Genomic DNA, 7,500 nt, shown 5'->3' with positions numbered 1-7,500 from the left:
TATGAACAGTACAACTTGGGTTGGCCTGACTGTGAAAGACCAATATGACCAGTACAGCTTGGGTTGGCCTGACTGTGAAAGACCAATATGACCAGTACAGCTTGGGTTGGTCTGACTGTGAAAGACCAATATGACCAGTACAGCTTGGGTTGGTCTGACTGTGAAAGACCAATATGACCAGTACAGCTTGGGTTGGTCTGACTGTGAAAGACCAATATGAACAGTACAGCTTGGGTTGGTCTGACTGTGAAAGACCAATATGAACAGTACAGCTTGGGTTGGCCTGACTGTGAAAGACCAATATGAACAGTACAGCTTGGGTTGGCCTGACTGTGAAAGACCAATATGACCAGTACAGCTTGGGTTGGCCTGACTGTGAAAGACCAATATGACCAGTACAGCTTGGGTTGGCCTGACTGTGAAAGACCAATATGACCAGTACAGCTTGGGTTGGCCTGACTGTGAAAGACCCATATGACCAGTACAGCTTGGGTTGGCCTGACTGTGAAAGACCAATATGACCAGTACAGCTTGGGTTGGCCTGACTGTGAAAGACACATATGACCAGTACAGCTTGGGTTGGCCTGACTGTGAAAGACCAATATGACCAGTACAGCTTGGGTTGGCCTGACTGTGAAAGACCAATATGAACAGTACAGCTTGGGTTGGCCTGACTGTGAAAGACCAATATGACCAGTACAGCTTGGGTTGGCCTGACTGTGAAAGACCCATATGAACAGTACAGCTTGGGTTGGCCTGACTGTGAAAGACCAATATGGGATTCATAATTTTAGGTAATTCAGAGTGTATGTCACTGTTTCTCATAGAATGTTTCACACAGGGCGCCTTTCCTTTGCCGGGCGGGCCAAAATTACAGTATAAACACTTCTCCAGGCAACACTACACCACTGGATGAGGTTGTCTGTTACTGTCCATACTAGCACTCAGGACACACACACACGCACGCACGCATGCACGCACGCACGCGCACACAGACAGACAGACAGACAGACAGACAGACAGACAGACAGACAGACAGACAGACAGACAGACAGACAGACAGACAGACAGACAGACAGACAGACAGACAGACAGACTTGTACAGCTAACCCTGTGGGGACACACAATTAAGTCCCATTGAAAATCCTATTTTCCCTAACCCTAACATTAACCCAAAAACATAACCTTAACCCTAAACCTAACCCTAGCTCCTAACCCTAAACCTAATCCTAACCCTTAACCTAATTCTAACCTTAACCCTAAACCCCCTAGAAATAGCATTTGACCTTGTGGTGACCAGCAAAATGTCCCCAGTTGGTCAAATTGTTGTTTACTATTCTTGTGGACACACACACATACACACACACACACACACACACACACACACACACACACACACACACACACACACACACACACACACACACACACACACACACACACACACACACACACACACACACACACACACACAAATGCTTGCAAGTTAAGCATTTCACTGTACTCGTGCATGTAACAATACAACTTGCAACATGAAACACGCACACACACGTTAGAATGTTAGAATCACCTTTGGCAGCGATTACTGATGTGAGTCTTTCTGTGTGTCTCTAAGAACTGTGCACACCTGGACTGTACAACATATGCACATTATTCTTTTAAAAATTCTTCAAGCGGTTAAGAGCGTTGGGTTAGTAACCAAAAGGTGCCCTTGAGCGAGGCACTTAACCCTAATTGCTCGTGTAAATTGCTCTGGATAAGAGCATCTGCTAAATGACTGAAATAAAGATGTAAAAGGGGGTGGGTGATCATTGATAGACAGACGTTTTTGCCATAGATTTTCAATCCGATTTAAGTAAAAACTGTAACTAGGCAACTCAGGAACATTCAACGTTGTCTTGGTAAGCAACCGCAGTGTATATTTGGCCTTGTGTTTTACGTTATTGTCCTGCTGAAATGTGAATTTGTCTCCCAATGTCTGTTGGAAAGCATACCCATAACATGATGCAGCCACCACCATGCTTGAAAATATCCAGAGTGATGTCTTATGTTGGATTTGGCCAAAACATACCGCTTTGTATTCAGGACAGCCATTAAACTCTGTAACTGTTTTAAAGTCACCATTGGCCTCGGTGAAATCCATGAGCGGTTTCCTTCCTCTCCGGCAACTGAGCTAGGAAGGACGCCTGTATCTTTGTTGTGACTGGGTGTATTGATACATCATCCAAAGTGTAATTAATAACTTCATCATTCTCAAATTGATATTCAATGTCAGTTTTGATTTTTTTTCATCTAACAATAGGTGCCCTTCTTTGCAAGGCATTGGAAAACCTCCCTTGTCTTTGTGGTTGAATCTGTGTTTGAAATTCACTACTCAACTGAGGAACCTAAAGCAGATAATTGTATGTGTGGGGTACAGGTAGTCATTAAAAAATAATGTTAAACACTATTATTGCACACAGTGAGTCAATGTAACATATTATGTGACTTGTTAAGCACATTTACTCCTGAACTTATTTAAGCTGGCCATAACAAAGGTGTAAGGGGTGCGTAACTGGTGGCAGGGAAGTCAGACGCAGGAGAGCAGAACTAGGTAATAGCAGTTTAATTGCAAAACCAACAGCATAAAGAATAACAAACATGGGTACAAAACCCGTCGCGCACCTGTAAACATGTGCACAAGCACTTACAACAAACAATTCCACACAAAGACATGGGGGGAACAGAGGGTTAAATACACAACACTTAATGAGGGAAATGAGAACCAGGTGTGTAGGAAAACAAGACAAAACAAATGGAAAATGAAAAGTGGATCGACGATGGCTAGAAGACCGGTGACGCCGACCGCCGAACGCTGCCCGAACAAGGAGAGGAACCGACTTCGGTGGAAGTTGTGACAGTACCCCCCCCTTGACGCGCGGCTCCAGCAGCGCGCTGACACCGGCCTCGAGGACGACCCGGAGGGCGAGGTGCAGGGCGATCCGGACGGAGACGGTGGAACTCCCGCAGCATTGAAGGGTCCAACACGTCCTCCACCGGAACCCAGCATCTCTCCTCCGGACCGTACCCCTCCCAGTCCACGAGGTACTGAAGGCCCCTCGCCCGACGCCTCGAATCCAGTATGGATCGAACGGAGTCCAGAGGGGGCGGAGGGGGCGGAGGAATCTCCCGCACCTCAGACTCCCAGCCACCACCGGCCTGAGGAGAGACACATAGAACGGGGGGTTAATACGGTAATCGGGGGAAGCTGTAACCTGTAACTCACCTCGTTCAGTCTCCTCAGGACTTTAAATGGCACCACAAACCACGGACCCAGCTTCCTGCAGGGCAGGTGGAGGGGCAGGTGGAGGGTCGAGAGCCAGACCTGGTCCCCCGGTGCGAACACCGGGACCTCACTGCGGTAACGGTCTGCGCTGGCTTTCTGGCGCTGCACGGCTCGCTGAAGGTGAACATGAGCGGGGTCCCATGTCTCCTCCGCGCGCCGGAACCAGTCGTCCACCGCAGGAGCCTTGGTCTGACTCTGATACCAAGGAGCCAGAACCGGCTGATACCCCAGTACGCACTGGAAGGGGAGAGGTTGGTGGAGGAGTGGCGGAGCGAGTTCTGGGCCATCTCTGCCCAGGGCACAAACGCCGCCCACTCCCCCGGCCGGTCCTGGCAATAAGACCTCAGAAACCTATCCACATCCTGGTTAACTCTCTCCACCTGCCCGTTACTCTCGGGGTGAAAACCCGAGGTAAGGCTGATCAAGACCCCCAGACGTTCCATGAACGCCCTCCAGACCCTCGACGTGAACTGGGGACCCTGATCAGACACTATATCCTCAGGCACCCCGTAGTGCCGGAAGACGTGTGTAAACAGGGCCTCCGCAGTCTGTAGGGCCGTAGGGAGACCGGGCAGAGGGAGGAGACGGCAGGACTTAGAAAACCGGGCCACAACGACCAGGATCGTGGTGTTACCTTGTGATGGGGGAAGATCAGTGAGGAAATCCACCGACAGGTGCGACCAAGGCCGTTGTGGAATGGGTAAGGGGTGTAGCTTACCTCTGGGCAGGTGCCTAGGAGCCTTACACTGGGTGCACCCCGAGCAGGAGGAAACATAAACCCTCACGTCCTTAGCCAACGTGGGCCACCAGTACTTCCCACCTTGACAGCGCACCGTCCGACCGATGCCTGGATGACCAGAGGAGGGTGACGTGTGGGCCCAATAGATCAGCCGGTCACGGACAGCAGACGGAACGTACAGACTCGCAGCGGGACACTGGAGGGGAGTGGGCTCTGCACGTAGTGCCTGCTCAATGTCCGTGTCCAGCTCCCACACTACCGGCGCCACCAGGCAGGAGGCGGGAGTATGGGGGTGGGATCCACGGACCGCTCCTCTTTGTCATACAGCCAGGACAGTGTGTCTGCCTACACCTTCTGGGAACCTGGTCTGAAAGAAAGGGTGAAAACAAAACGGGTGAAAAACACGGCCCACCTTGCCTGGTGAGGGTTCAGTCTCGCTGCCCAGATGTACTCCAGATTGCAGTGGTCAGTCCAGATGAGAAAAGCCAATGCCTCCACGACTTCAAGGCCTTGACGACAGCCAACAGCTCCCAGTCCCCCACGTCATAGTTTCGCTCCGCCAGGCTGAGCTTCCTCGAGAAGAAAGCACAGGGGCGGAGCTTCGGTCGTGTCCCCGAGCGCTGAGAGAGCACAGCTCCTATCCCAGCCTCGGACACGTCCGCCTCCACTATAAATGCCAAAGAGGGATCCGGATGGGCAAGCATGGGAGCCGAGGTAAACAGAGCCCTCAGGTGACCAAAAGCCCTGCTGCCTCAGCCGACCACTGTAAACGCACCGGTCCCCCCTTCAACAGTGAGGTAATGGGAGCCGCTACCTGACCGAAACCCTGGATAAACCTCCGGTAGTAATTGGCAAACCCTAGAAACCTCTGCACCTCCTTTACCGTGGTGGGAGTCGGCCAATTACGCACGGCTGCAATGTGATCACTCTCCAACTCCACCCCTGAGGTGGAAATGCGGTACCCTAGGAAGGAGACGGACTGTTGGAAGAACAGGCATTTCTCAGCCTTGACGTACAGGTCATGCTCCAACAGGCGACCAAGCACCCTGTGCACCAGGGACACATGCTCGGCGCGTGTAGCGGAGTATATCAAAATGTCATCAATATACACCACTACACCCTGCCCATGCAGGTCCCTGAAAATCTTGTCTACAAAGGCTTGGAAGACTGATGGCGCATTCATCAACCCGTACGGCATGACGAGGTACTCATAATGCCCTGAGGTCGTACTGAACGCCGTCTTCCACTCGTCTCCCTCCCGGATACGCACCAGGTTGTAAGTGCTCCTGAGATCCAGTTTGGTGAAGAAGCGCGCCCCGTGCATTGACTCAAACAGTGGCGATAAGAGGTAGCGGGTAACTGTACCTCACAGTGATCTGATTTAGGCCTTGATAGTCAATACACGGGCGCAGACCTCCCTCCATCTTCTTCACAAAAAAGAAACTCGAGGAGGCGGGTGAAGTGGAGGACCGAATGTACCCCTGACGCAGGGATTCAGAGACATATGTTTCCATAGCTGCCGTCTCCGCCTGTGACAGGGGGTACACGTGACTCCTGGGAAGTGTGGCGTCTACCAGGAGATTTATTGCACAATCCCCCCGTCGATGGGGGGGTAATTGAGTCGCCTTCTTTTTGGAGAAGGCGAGAGCCAAATCGGCATATTCGGGGGGAATGCGCACGGTGGAGACCTGGTCTGGACTTTCCACCGTAGTAGCACCAACGGAAACCCCTAAACACCTCCCCGAGCACTCTCGCGACCACCCCGTGAGAGCCCTCTGTTGCCATGAAACAGTGGGATCATGACAAGCTAACCAGGGTAGGCCTAGCACCACGGGAAACGCAGGAGAGTCAATGAGGAAGAGACTGATTCTCTCCGTGTGACCCCCCCTGCGTCACCATGCCCAGAGGAGCGGTGGCCTCCCTAATCAACCCTGACCCTAATGGTCGACTGTCTAAGGCGTGAACTGGGAAGGGCATAGCCACTGGAACGATGGGGATCCCTAACCTATGGGCAAATGATCTGTCTATAAAATCCCCAACCGCTCCTGAATCGACGAGCGCCTTATGCTGGGAATGCGGGGAAAACTCAGGAAAAGTAACAAACAAAACATGTGCAACAGAGGGCTCTGGGTAAGAATAGTGCTTTCTCCCCTGGGGTGACGCCAGAGCGCTCTGCTTGCTGTCTCAACTCCCAGAGGAATCAACCCGACACCGACCGGCAGTGTGACCTCTGCGGCCACAGATGGTGCACGAGACGGAACCTCCTCCGATCTCCCTGCGCACAGCACCTCCCAGCTGGAGTGGACAGGTCCACCAGCTGGTCGAAGGTGAGGGTGGTGTCCCTGCAGGCCAACTCCCGACGAATGTCCTTGCGCAAACTGCATCGATAGTGGTCGATCAGGGCCCTGTTGTTCCATCCCGTGCCGGCGGCCAGGGTCCGAAAGTCCATGGCGAACTTCTGGGCACTCCTCGTCCCCTGCCTCAGATGGTAGAGACGTTCACCCGCCGCTCTACCCTCGGGCGGGTGGTCGAAGACTGCCTGGAAACGGCGGTTGAAATCCTCAAAATGGTCCAGCGCCGCATCTCCTTCTCCCCACACGGCGTTGGCCCACTCCAGGGCCTTCCCTGAGAGGCACAAGACGAGGGCGGACACCCTCTCACGGCCCGAAGGAGCCGAGTGGACGGTTGCCAGGTAGAGATATAGCTGCAATAGGAAACCCTGGCAGCGTCCCGTCGTACTCCTGGGGAAGGGCGAGACAAATCCCACTGGGACCGGGTGAAGGGAAGGCGAGTAGTGGAGGCCCTGGTTGTGCTGGTGGAGGCACTGGAGGAACTCCCTGTCTCTCCCAGCGGTCCATGGTTTGGACGATGCAGTCCATGGCGGCGCCGAGATGGTAGATCATCGCCACTTGCTCCTGGACGCGCTCCTCGACCCCCATACCAGGGGCACCTGCTCCTGCTGACTCCATTTTTCAGGTGTGGAATTCTGTAAGGGGTGCGTAACTGGTGGCAGGGAAGTCAGACGCAGGAGAGCAGAACTAGGTAATAGCTGGAGCAGTTTAATTGCAAAACCAACGGCATAAAGAATAACAAACATGGGTACAAAACCCGTCGCGCACCAGTAAACATGTGCACTTACAACGAACAATTCCACACAAAGACATGGGGGGAACAGAGGGTTAAATACACAACACTTAATGAGGGAAATGAGAACCAGGTGTGTAGGAAAACAAGACAAAACAAATGGAAAATGAAAAGTGGATCGACGATGGCTAGAAGACGGGTGACGCCAACCGTCGAACGCCGCCCGAACAAGGAAAGGAACCGACTTCGGTGGAAGTCGTGACAAAAGGGGTTGAATACTTATAGACTCAAGATATTTCAGCTTTAAAAATGTTATTAATTTGTAAACATTTCTAAAAACATAATTCCACTT

This window comes from Salmo salar, chromosome 19 (genome assembly GCF_965601325.2).
Source record: "Salmo salar chromosome 19, fSalSal1, whole genome shotgun sequence".
Lineage (NCBI taxonomy): Eukaryota > Metazoa > Chordata > Actinopteri > Salmoniformes > Salmonidae > Salmo > Salmo salar.
This window is presented reverse-complemented; position numbering follows the sequence as displayed.